Genomic DNA, 13,761 nt, shown 5'->3' with positions numbered 1-13,761 from the left:
AGACAAGAAAATAGAATATCCCTTGGAGCCTCCAGAAGGAGCCAGTCCTACCAACACTTCAAGCCCCTTAAAATTCATTTCAACTTGTAACCACCAAAACCATAAGAGAATAAATTTGTGTTGTGTTGTTTTAAGCCACCAAGTTTGTGGTAAATTTTTACAGCAGCAAAAGGAAACTGCTCTACACTAAAGAAAAGGGAATGGATACTAGGTTCATTAGCAGTCTGCCATATGTTTTCAGTGACATGTCCATATTTTTGGTGCCTGGATCTATCTGAATTCTTTTTATATTTGGATTCAGTAATTTGTGTCATTGGTAAATGAATAAATATTGTAATCTGGTAGCCTGAGTATTTAGGTTCAGATAAAGACCTCCTCAGGCTCTCTGTGTAATATTTGCCTTCCTATTCCTTAATCCCAGCATCAGCCAATCAAGTAGTGAGACTTGAGTGGAGGCCAGTGAGAGCTGTGGCCAGCGAAAGACAGAAACCTTGGGTTTGTTGGAGGAGGAAGCCCGGGAGTGGCCTGGAGTTTGAAGTCATGGCCCTTTCTGTTAGTGGCTGATGTCTGCTTCCCAGGCCTCCCTTGCTGCCTGTCTGAGTGAACCTTCCATTCCCATGCCCCCTGCCCCATACAGGCTGATGATTCATGTCTGGTAATCTCAGCTCAAATGCTACTTAACTCCTTTCTGAGGGGGATTTTGGTTGATACTCTTGACCCTAGATGATTCCCCAACTCAGACTTTATATATTTGGTGAATATTGATTCTCTTTTGTTAATTTAAGTCTTGTTCCATGTAGTAAGCAGAATAATGGGCCCCCAGAGGTGTCTACTTGCCAATTTCAAGAACCAAGAAATACATTACATTACATCACAAAGAGAAATTATAATTGCAAATGGAATTGAGGATGCTAATCAGTAGATGCTGAGATTATCCTGGGTTATTGGGTTGGGCCCAACATATTTGCAAAGGTCCTTGAAAGTCAAAGAGGAAGGCAGGAGTTTTCAGAGTCTGGGGCAAATGGGAGTGGGGAAGAATGGTCAGAGAGATACATTGTTTTCTGGCTTTGAAAATGGAGGAAGAGGCCATGAAGCAGGAATATTGGTGGCCTCTAGAAGTTGAAAAGGACAAAAACTAAACCATACTAAACCAAGATTCTCCCCTAGAGCCTCTGGGAGAAACATAACCCTGCCAATACCTTGATCTTGGCTCACAGAGACCCATCTTGAACTTCTGACCTCCAGAACTGTAAGATGATTAATTTGGGTTGTTTTAAGCCACTAAATTTGTGGTAATTTGTGACAGCAGCAGTAGAAAACTAATACATCACCCCATGTATTTAAGAAGATACTTGAAAGATTAGAGGTTAAAGCACCGAACAAGAAGAGACTTTAAAGGTACAAAGATACCACTGAGGGAAGCAGAGCAAGTACAGACTGCAAAACATGCAAAAGACATTTTGCTTCACTCTTTCTGACATAAAAGGCAAAGAGAAACATTTTTGGTCACATCATTTTTTACATTCTGATGATAGCATCTAAATACACTTGAAGATGTAGCACTTTTCTTTGGACTGTACTAACACTGGGATTTGTTGACATAACCTTGCTTAGAAGACACTGAGGAACACTGAAAACCCATCTTTTAACCACCATTTAGGGAAAGATAAAAAGGGACTTTTCTCATTGGGTCCTAAGGGAGCAAAATTTCTGTTGTGACTCATGAAGGCATCTCAGATAGGTCCAAGATTATTTTTTGAGGGATTGCTTTTTGAAAGCCTTACTTAATGTGGCTGTACCTCCTGGAGAGAGTAGATGAAAGAAAAGTTAATTCGGTTGTTGAAAAACCAATATTCTGGTTAAGGAGAGTAAATCAGGTGCTTTTTCCTTTGGAAAAAAGTCTTTTAGATGGAGACAGGCTTAATGAATGTGAACACATGCTCTTGGCTAATCCCAGTGAGGAGGAAAGGTAAGAGGTCCCCCTCTCCCAACAAAGAATAAAGTACAGGGGCACCATTCCTCATCACTTCAGACAGGGTAGTCTGAATAGCAGTTGTCAGGAGTGACGGTGTTGCCTACAACCATGGCTCCTTTTCTGTATGCAAAGGGTGGGAACCAAACGTTCAGCCACAAGTCCCAGTAGGTGAAGCAAAACTACAAATGTATCATTGGTTTACAATGTTGTATTAGTTTCTGGTGTACAGCATAGTGATTCAGTTATACACACACACACACACACACACACACACACACACACACACACACACACACATACACATATATGCCTTTCCTAAAAAAAAGTTATAATGTGTCTGCTTTACTATATAGTTCTATAGGCTTTATCTACTCTAGATCAGAGTCTGAAGACCTTAAAAAGGAAAATTTACTTACGTAGTAAACATAGGCTTTTCTTTTAGACACTTGAATGGCTGTTACATCAGCAACCTCTTATAAAGATAAGCTGTTAAACAAAAACTAGTAAGTCCTTGAGTAATTAGCATTGTTCTCAAAATCCAGATGTTGTAAGATTGTCTTTGTCCAAAGTCTACTTTGTTGATGCAGATGGGAATCATATGTCCTCTCTGACGTCTCTAACATTGGCAGGAGGCTTTCAACGCAAGAACCAGACTGCATCATTTTCCTAACCTACATCTGCCTTAGAGGAATTTATGGAAGGGACCGGTTCACCTCTTCTTTAAATCCTAAAAAAGGATTTTAAAAATTTCTCAGCTTTTTCCACACTTCTCCACCACCCTGCTATATTTATCTTTAACATTTTGATTTATATAAATAGAAAAAAATTATTCTTAAAGCTCTATGGATTACTGAAGAGACTGAGGAAAATGACATACATCAAGTGCATATTCTGGGCTGGACACCAAGGAAGATATTTGAATATTTATTTCATTTAATCATCACAGTAACATTTTAAAATATTTCTTTTTCTATTTTATAGATGAATGTTCTACCTCTCTTTTATTGTACATTTGTCTTTTTCTCTACTTAATGGAATAGTTTTCTCAAGTTTAACTTCCAATTTTTTTCAGCTTTTTATTTTTTTTGTCATGAACTTTTAATTTAATTTTGAGTAGCTTTTTTGGTTATCTAGATCTTCTTTTTGTAGCATCTTGTTATTGTCTCATGGATTAATAGTTTTTAATGTTTTCTCTGACAACATTAATGACGATCCTTTCAAAACTTATTCTTCTGATATAGTCTTGTTTCCACCATTTTGCCTCTTTTCTTATTACTTGTTTTATTTTATGTCTTCCATACTATATTGTCAGTGTCCTATATATTTGTTTTTCTGCTTGAGATTAAGAAGTAGTGACTATAAAGCTGACAGAAGCTCTGAGCACATAAAGGAACTTAGTTATTGCGATTTTCACTATATGTAAATAACTGGTGCAATTGTTGTATGTATTACTTAGGTATGATATCTGCTGTACCTAGTAAAGTCAAAGTGTTTAATGACTAAAATACACATAAAATTATTTCTTGCTTATGTAAGAGTATTGAACAAAAAATTATATAGGAAAGCATCCCTTCTACACACAGTCTTTTAGTGGCCTAGACAACAGAGGCTTTGCCATCTTTAATACATTATTCAAGGTCATCTTGAAGGGCATCTATATTTTAAAGAGGTCAAAGAGAAAGGAATATGGAGGAAAGCTATGGAAAAGGTTTGATAGACCTGCCAGGCCTAGAAGAGATGCACTTAGGTTCCACTCATCTTTCATCACCATCACTTGGCATATACATCTATAGGGTGATGGGAAAGATGACTCTGGCCAGACAGCCCCTTCCCAAGGACAAAACTATGCTATGTAAGCAAAAGATAATTTTTGTTACATACCTACTTGTCACTTCCACATTGTATGTTCATTTTACGTTATTTTTCTTGCTAAGTCAGACTGCTCAGACAAGAAGATGTAAAATCTAGCATTATGAGAGCCAACCTAGTTAGGGAAGAAAATAGTGTGGGAAGAATCTCAGTATCCAGAATATATACATTGATTTAAGGCTCCTTTTTAGAGTGTGGGAAACCATCCTCAAGTATGTCCATTTTGTTTCACTTTCTTTAGATTATTAGCCTTCAGTCTTATGCTGTAGTGAGAAAGGTAAATTTGCCCACACGTATGGAATAGGGGAGGATTTGCAGGGATTTAACTTCTTTATAAACATAACATAAACATTTAAAAAATTCTACTCCTTTCTATCTCTATTTCCCCAAACATCTGGTGCTTCTGATTCTTTAAACTTTCTTGGAAGGGTTTTTGGCTTTAATGTTTCTGGTTGAGGATCTCATTTTCTTAGGTCTTGTAGGTCAGTCATCAGTTATTCATCTTTCAAAATTTTGTTCCACTTTTCAAAATTTTGTTTTGTTTTCCTTCTTTGTTCTTTATGCTATTGCCATAAAAAAGAATACATTTTCTGTAGTGTAAGATCTTGAGATCAAATCTGCCATTTTAACCAGAAGTTGATGGGTATAATATTTTGAAAATAATAAATGAACACATTTTTCACCCCTGCAAGTCATATTCGCCATGTTTCTCTATAGACATTCTGCTGTTTGGCCTTAGTGAAAGAAGAATTTCCTCATGAAGAAAGAGGATATTAAATAAAAGGAAATATCTATTATATGGGAACAAAAAATACTAACCTTCCTGATCTAAGTATGGGAAGAAAACAAGCAGAAGGAAAAGGCAGTGATAGGACATTCATGTGCCCTGGCTCTTTTTCCTCTGGGCTGAAGTCGCAAGGGAGTTTTTTTTTTATTCAATATACCACAAGATAAATTTGGTGATGCCGTTGCAGGGAGCAGGAGGGAGGGGAGGAGATAATTACTTCCCTTAACCACAGAAATTGACCAGGCACGAACTGAAAAAAAACCAAAAAACAAAAATCTGTAACTGTCTTTGAATGCTCAGGTTCATGTCCAGAATCATGCCAGAACAACACGGAGGAGGTTAGCAGTCCCTTAGTGAGGTTTCAAAATAGGAAGAACAGGAGATAATCTACCAATTCATTGCAATCACACAGTATATAGAATATTCAGACATTCTCACATTCCCTGGTGGATAAATGCAATGAATTTGTTAAAAGGGTTGATTTTCCAACAAAGCCTGAAGCTGCAATTAAGGGGCTACCTAGCATGAGGATATTGTGACCTGGGAAATGTCATGACATGAATGAATTTCAATTTGGGGAACCAAGACCATGCTGCAACAGGTCCAGTAGGATCCACCTCCCTACCTCAGTAAACCTGCACAGGAGTCTAAAGACCAGGCAAGTCATGTATACAAAGAGGGTACCATCAAGGACACAGTTCTCCATTTCTCAAAACCACGAGCTCTGTTAGTTCATCCCCTTCCCATCATTTTAAAGGAAAGGAGAATTAAATTTAAAACCTTAATTCATTCAAAAGATGGCATTTATTGGCTTCCTATTGCTACTGCAACAAATTACTATATATTTAGTGGCTTAAAATAACAAAAATATATTATCTTACAGTCCTTGAGGTTGGAAGCCTAAAATGGGTATCACCAGGCTAAAATCACAACTTTGGCAGAGCCGTTGTTTGTTTCTGGAGATTCTAAGGGAGAACTCATTTCCTTTCCTTTTCCTGCATTTAGAGGCTGGCTGCCTTCTTGCCCCTCCTTCCACTTTAAAAGTTGGCAGTGTTGCATCTCTGACCGTTCTTCTATACTCACATCTCTCTCTAACTCTCTTATGCTTCCTTCTTCCACTTTTAAGGACCCTTGTAATTGATTTGGGCCCATGAAAATAATCTAGGATAATCTCCCTATTTTAAGATCAGTTGATTAGCAACCTTAATTCTATCAGCATCTTTCATTCCCTTTGCCATGTAATGTATGTAACATATTTACAGATTCTGGGATTAGGATGTGGACATTTTTGGAGGGTCATTTTTCTGTCTACCACAGGGGGAATAGCTCAAAAGAGACTACTGAAACCATGAAAGATAAGACAAATTAATTGGAAAATAATTTTCCTCCTCCACGCCCAAACAACCCAACGGATGGGCATTTGATGAAAATTAGATCACTTTTAAAAAGAAGAAGCCATGTTTCTTTTGCACATCTGTGCTATAGTGCAAATAAATTTTTTACTTCACTACATGTAGACTATAATTTGATAACTTTTGAAGTAAATGACAGATTTAGAAACTACTGCTTAGTATAATTTTGGATTTATCTCATGACTTGAGTAGAACATTACTTTCTTACTCATCCTGGAAGTTAAAAACAACATTTACTTAAATGGAAGTAATTATCCAGACTGTGAGATAATTCTAGATGCTTGGTGGCAACTTCTCAGATGAAAGGTTTTCATTTTTCTTTCCAAGTCTTCTGCTGTTCCTTGTAAATAGAAGAACAAAGAATAGTGATTATAGAGCATCATGGTAACAGTTCTGGAACCTGTGGTTGTTTTTTTCTAATAGAATATTTCTCTTTACATGATTCATCTGCTTGAAGTTTTTCTTTTCTCCTGGGTATTTAGATGTCATAATTCATTATGTTTTTTTCCATGAAGTGCACCTTTAATAAACAATCCTAACTGAAACAACTGGAAACTTCACAAGAGAAACGAGTTTTAAAAACTGAGGTGTTAAGTGTTGTTTTTTGTTTTTTGTTTTTTTTCATAGCAGATGAACTGCTAACCCTTTTGAGGTTGTTATAAATGAGATTTATCATAACTATGCCCTAAAAAGTATTATTTGGTAATAGATTTTTAACTGGGTGACCCGAAAGTGGCACCTCTAAAAAGTCTGTGTTTCTCATATCCTATAAAAATGATCATTACTAAAAAGTTCAAGAATACTCATTTTGAATCCAAAATATGGACACTGACAATTTAAGCACTGAGTTTGTGCACAGAAGAAGCCAAATATTTAGAGCTATTCTGATGATTAACCTCCTCTTGTTTTGTCACCTGGATGCTTGTTATTGTGTAGAGTGACATAAACAGTGGTTTCTTGATGTTGATTATACTATGAATATTTTCCACACTTATCTAAATGGCTTAATTTTTTTAAAAGAATGAGTCACATCAGAAGACTGACAAGTTACTTTTTAATTTATTATTTTTGCATCTCTAAGTTGGCTCTACGTATTGAATGCCCTGTATTATTTATAAGGTTCATATGGTTGGCTGCTATTTCACATTCTTACAGCCAATTTGTGCTGAGTTGTCTCTTTTGGTGAGATCATGGTTGATTACTAAGTCTAAGGTTATGCTTTTGATCTTTATTAAGGGGTTTGCTTAATTCCATTGTGGGAACACAGATGGCAATATATTCTCCATACATTATCTTATGAACGAATGTCTTTGATCTTATGGGAGGAGACCATAAATTCCTTATCTCTAGTAAAACTCAACTAATTAAGAATATTCTGACAGCAGGTCAGAACCATATTTTTAATATAGGATGGCAGTGTGATGGGTGGAAATACAATAAATAGTTACTAATTTTCTTTAGGTGTCATGTTTAAAATTAATGGATTCAATCTCTAAGATACAACTTAAGTCTAAGTTCTTTAGTTCAGTGATTCCAAATAAGATTTTATTGCAGAATTACTTTGGTTTGGGTAGTATGCTAGAATCTCACAGTTGCAATTTGTATTTGACATGTGAGAAGAATAGTAAAGCCTAATACTAAAATATTATAAAAGGTGCAATGTTGTTTTCAAATATATCTAGTAACCCGAACTGTGACAGAATGTTATATAATAGGGAGTACGAAGCCTTGCCTGGTTTAATGAATTATAATACTTAAGGAAGGTCTCTTTAATTTTTTAACGTTCATTGTTTGCAAATCCCCATTTAAGGAGGTCAGAGATATGGATCATCCACTAATCTTGTTAATAAAATTAATACATTCATCAAAATCCTCTGTATAACAGTGAATTTTCAAGTGTATTCTATGTGTTAGTGGAATCTAAATGTATCTCATATTATGAGTTTTTCCTGTTTTGATTTTTACTTGGTAAAATGGATAACTAGCAATTAAGTATTATCTTTTTGATTTTCATAAGCTTTTTGTGCAATGACGGGTCAAAAATTGTGATAACTAGGTAGAAGAATTGCAGATTCTTATAATAAAAGAACAGTCATGGTGTAATATGTATTTCTATATGTGTTTGTGTGTGTGTATGTGTGTGTGAGAGAGAGAGAGAAAGAGGGAGGTAGGGAGGGAGGAGGGGGAGAGAGAGAGAAGAAAATGAGGTCTACATATCTTAATTTGATTACCAGTAAAGTTTTCATGGTTTACTTGAAGATTTAGAAAGACCGGCCTTTGAAAGAAAACTTATCAACAAAGCGAGGCAAGTAATCACTTAGAGAAGAAGCATCTTACATTATATATCAAGTAACTAATTGACATCTTTGATTTCAGGTGTTTTACTTTCAATGTGTGTAGCAACTCAGAATTATAGATATATTTTCATTTATTATTTATGGTTTTATAATTGAGCCTTAGGGTCTCTTACTTGGTCTAGTTAGGAATTTGCCTCAATAATCCCTCCTACCAAAACTTGATTTTGACAAAATGTAGATAGAAGAGCTGTGCTTTCTTTAAAAAACATGCATATAAAATGCAAAATCAACTTGAATACATTTTATAATACAAATCTTGCAAACGTTAATTAAAAAGAGGACAATAAGGTATACATTGATAAAAATAACATTCAGATTATTTCTCTGTAATGTGGATGAATTATGTGTTATATACATGTGTCTATGTGGATATAGATGAATTTTGTTTCTCCTCATGTGCCCGCTGTAATGATGAATTCCATTCCTGATTGGAGAATTGTGTGTTAAAAATCAAAATATACCAATAAATATAGTTAAATATTGGTCAAACACTGTCTTAGGAAATAATCAATGCTTAAAGCTTAGCATTTTGATTTGAACAAGAAATGTGTAAATTATAAAATAATGAGAAAATACAGAGCTTCTGAGCACACCCCATTTTAATGGTTTTCTAATTAGCCAGAAAACAAAATGCAATTTTATTTATTTGAAAACACTGGAGACAGAAATCTCCATTTCAGAATACTTATTTCTTTACAGTGTGGCTGAACGGCCATAAAAAATGCAAATCTGTTTTACTTTCTAGCTTCATTATACTTACACATTTTTTGATAGGTTGTCTACCCAGATCCTTTATTATACAATGAGGTAACCCCCAAATGAAACCCCAAGCATCTTCTCTTTCTGGTCATCATATGCTGCCACTCTCCCCCTAGAAATTAATAGACTCTGTATGCTGGATCCTGCCTTTTCATCTCCTGCTGCAGAATCAGCAGTCATAACAGTATTCTGTTCATGAATATGTAAACGCAACACGCATAAAAAAAATTAGCGGGCGGTTCCCACTGCAGACTGTACCCAACTCTGACTAATACACGAAAAGCAAAGATTTAATTTTTCAAGCATTTTGAGTCAGTGTTGCAAAAAAAATGCTGTAATTATTAACATGGAAATACATAAATGAGACATGGAGATGCCCAGGACAATTGGACTCCTAATAAATCGGCATCTATGCACGGCTGTGGTGATGCGTGCAGTCACTTACTGCTTCACTCTAATGTCTAGTGATAAGGGGGAAACGCCTTAGATCCTCAGTAACCTTTTATTTGCTGACTAGGTTCCACTTCCATACCTCACCCCAATAAATGGCTAAAACAGTGTTTAAATTATGCATGTATACATGTACACATACATACACATGAATATAGATATATGCTTTTTTTCATTTGAAGGGGGGAAGTGATGACTATATCCGCTAGAGTATTCTGGAGTAAGCATTAAGCTCTCGGGAAGAAATAATTGGGGGATTTTATTATTGAAATAGCCAAGCATGTTCATGCATATTTTTACAGCATGCATGCCCAAGCGCCACCCTGTGCAAACAGTGCTATTGCAGCTCTTGCGCGGTAATTAGGTTGATGTAATTACGGTGAAATAAAGACAGCCTCACTTATAATTTCACAGTGAATATTAAAGACATATGTGCCTTCCAGTGTACAATAAATGAACCTGAACTGCTGTCAGGGGCTAGGAGGACAGTGTGGCCAATGCACCTATTGTGTCCCTGCTGCAGAAAGGAGCCTGCCGATTGGCCACTGTCTGCAGCACATAGCGCTGGCTGGTTATAAAGGACTTGTCTAGGGGAGAGCCTGTAGGTACTCCATTGTCTGGTAAAGTTCATATGACTGCATTCTTTTTTGCAAGGGGGGTGGAGGGAGAACGGGTAAGGAGGGGGTGTCAGCTCAACTGTAAAAGCTGCACAGATTTTTTTTCTTTCTCTCTCTCTGCCTCTCCATAGATCGTTTCTGTTTCATGCCCTGTCTCATTTCGCATAGCTAAAAAAGAATGCTAATTAAGATCCCTTGTCTTAACCTGAAAATAATGACTCGGAGATAATTAGAAATCTGGTGAGAGTTTAAAATTCTGGGAGGAGACTAAAAACATCAGTTACGGTGCTTAGGAGGGAAATGAAGAATTATTTTTCTGTAATCAAGGTAAACATGGGAGAGGGGGGTTCCCCCTATCCTTTTTTTTTTTTTAAACTAATTTGAGCCAATGGTGTTCTACTGCAGATGAGAGGATACTGTATTTCAAAAACTATTTTAGCCATCAAATTGAAAGGACACAAATCAGTGGCAATAGAAGCCTTCTTAATCCTCCTTAGGATGCAATTCAGATGAAAGAACTGCTTTTTTTCTTTTATTTTTCTTTTTGTATGTGTGTGTTATAGATGGATCTGAGAAACGCTGTCTGGGCTTGGTGCCAAGTGCTGGCATTTCACAGCAGCGACCGCCTCACAGACGGGCTGTGGGAAGCAGGAGGGAGACTCTCTTAGGGTGCCACTACTATGGAGACACAGCTGGGCTGAACAAGATTTGCTTCAAACGACAACAAGAGAGACAGAAAGTATCTGGTTCAACCGCTGCCCAAGCAGGCAGGCACCAGAAGAGCTAGCAGCCAATCCGGCCATGCTCGAAGCCAGCTCTGCAGCTCAGCCAATCAGTGACATCACTGGTGAGAAACTCATTTACATCATGCAGTAATGAACTTTGTTTAACATAGCCTCCCCCCTTTCCTCTTACCCCCTCCTCCCCATATTAGGTCCTTCCATTAATTATTCTGCTGGCATAATTTAAACCGCTATGCAAAATTGTGGCTATATTCTTTCTGATAGCTTCTGCCTCCCTCCCTCCCCCTTACTGGTGTCTGCTGTCACTAAAATTATTCTGGGTTCAATTCTATTTTGTTTTGACCTTGCAAAATTATCTTCTCTTTCCTAAAAGAAATCTTAGAAAAAAAATTAAATCTTCGTTTACTTTACCTGACCCCGCTCCCCTCTTAGGAAAGCATGCTTTTGGCAAGTTGGGATTCAGGATTGTGCAAGGTAGTGGAGAATAAGGGGGTGCTTTGCCATGGAAGCTGCGATTTTTCCAAGCAATCTGCATCTTAGAACTTCCTTTAGTGTTTCCAGATTTTATGCTGCAGTGGCCATTTTTATGTACACTGTTTTATCTTAAAAAAACACGTATGTGCATCTGTTACACAGAGGAAAGTTCACTCTTGTTATATTTCATTCTTCTCTGCTCTCAGCCAACATGTCATTTTATTAATGAATAGAACTGAGGTCATTTCTGGACAAATCTCTCTCTTCCCATCTCAGCACAATGAACCTGATTTGCATCCGTTTACTAGAAAAACTGAATGCAAGAACCAGTTTGAAAAGAAGTTAAGGGGCCAGCTTACATATTATTTCAGAATTTATCGCAGCGGTTTGTTTTTCAAAATGCGTAATATTTAACATCTGCCTTAGCGTTTCTATAAAAATGCCTGATCTCTATTCCCAATGTAATACCTTTAGCAAATTTATTGCTTTGTTATATAACCAAGATAGACCAAGTGAAATAATATTCAGGAATGAGTTCATTTAATCAGCAGAATACCTTTGGAAACATAATTTTGTCTTGTACATTTGTATTTAGTTTGTCAGAGATAAACTCATTTGTTTTATAGATAAATTTAAAAGGCTGGAACATGTGGCATGTGAAGATTTTCAGGTTGCTTTAGAGAATCCCAAAGAGCGGAAACTGGGTCACACTTAAATGCGATTTCTCTTAAGCCATATCTTTATTGCATATTGGCATGAAAGGGATACAGTTTTCTAGCAGAGAAGGTAGTTTCATTGTCTTTTTTTAAAAAGAATATTTTGAATATAATTATTCAAAGACATGGAATTTTAAAAACATTGACAAGGATTTCATAACAGTGCATGATTCGTTTAAGAAGCTTAAAGAGTACAATGATAAGCATAGACACTTTTTTAAGCATATGAAGGATTTAGACGCTAAACCACGGCCCTTTTAATTCATGAGGCATTCCATCATCCCATCATCAGTATTCAGGGAGCGACTGTCCTGAATCAGTCATGAGCTCCCCTGCTGCAGATCCTGTAATTTGAATCATGTGTAATAATATATTATCCTACTGGGGGCCTTCTTTCAGTAGGAGAATGGTTTATACATTCTGCTATAAGAGAACTTTTGGCTCCTAGCCGACGTACAGCCATTACTCACATAGGCAATCATGATCGTCTTCCTTAAGGAATAACATCTGCCCGACCTCCTGAGCCAAAAATCTGCAACCTCCCCCACGTTCTGAATTACGATTTCTTGGAATTGGGAACACTTGACAAAACTGAAGGAGAAAAAATGGAAGGGTTAGGGAAATGGGTGGCAGTTTTATTGAGCATGCCATGTGGCGAAAGCACAGCTCCCATTCCTTTGAAATGTTGGAGAATGGTGAGGAAAGGGTGCCCCCAAATAGACCTAGATGTGTTTGTTTGATTTTGAGACACAAGCTAAATTTTGATGTGTTGTATGGAGACGTGGCTGCATCTGTGTTTTGCTCTGGACATCCTAGCAAGGTCCTGCAAAGGGTGTGGCAACATGGAGGAATAAATGGAGGGCGGAGATGGTTGTGAAAGCACAGAAGCCTTGTTCCTCCAGAGGAAGGATGCAGCGTGATAGAGCATGGAAACATTTGGCCCAGGAGTGAAACGTTCAAGAGATGGCTCTGATTCTTTCTCTCATTCTACCCTTGATCAGATCATGTATTTCTCTCCTGGTTTTCCTTATCTGTAGAGGTTGAACACATGGCTAGCACAGAGAGATTCCCCCTGTGTGGACTGCTTCCCCACCTCCCACCCTTCCCTTTTTAATTATTAATTTTTTTTTGACATTTGAAATTTTTCTTTGCCTCAAGGACCAGTTAAGTGTTTCCTTTTCTGTGAAATCTTTTCAAATCATTGTGGCCAGAACCTCTCACTTTTCCATTATTCCCTTTGTGCTTCCATTAGTGCATGCATGGCAGTCAGCATTGCTGTAGGGCCACACGTGTGCCTATCTCTGCTACTAGACTGAAAGCTCTTTGGGGACTTAGACCACGTTGGATTTACCCTCCACCTCTAGTTCTATAAATAATATTATGTTCCTAAGTTTTAAATCAGTGTTCTAATTAATGAGTTAAAAGTGCACCGTCAATTATAGAGAGAGGGTTTACAAATGCCAGGGGTTACTATTGTTGTTGTCAACTACTACCATCCGGTACCAGTTGATGTCAGTTTTGCCTAATCAGTCTTAGGTCTTTCATTTCATCGGCCCTTCATTATAAAGCTCAGAGTAAATGGTTGTTGCATCGTTTTTCTTA

The 13,761-nt window shown here is 37.1% G+C and overlaps 1 protein-coding gene across 15 annotated transcripts in view; it reads left to right on the top strand.

Annotated features, from left to right (window-relative positions):
* LOC116662781 overlaps positions 1-13,761 on the top strand; it is a 551,908-nt gene that overhangs the window by 54,355 nt on the left and 483,792 nt on the right. For 11 of the 15 annotated variants that reach the window (XR_004318892.1, XR_004318881.1, XR_004318878.1 and 8 more), the window contains exon 1: positions 10,947-11,073. The gene's annotated coding sequence lies outside the window, so the exon portion shown is untranslated. Of the gene's footprint in view, positions 1-10,789; positions 11,074-13,761 lie in introns of those variants that run through there. The other 4 variants (XR_004318910.1, XR_004318896.1, XR_004318900.1 and 1 more) reach the window with 2 other exon arrangements.

Source organism: Camelus ferus, chromosome 1, assembly GCF_009834535.1.
Source record: "Camelus ferus isolate YT-003-E chromosome 1, BCGSAC_Cfer_1.0, whole genome shotgun sequence".
Classification (NCBI taxonomy): Eukaryota; Metazoa; Chordata; class Mammalia; order Artiodactyla; family Camelidae; genus Camelus; species Camelus ferus.
The sequence above is the reverse complement of the archived record's forward strand: the minus strand, read 5'-3'. Positions and strand labels throughout refer to the sequence as shown.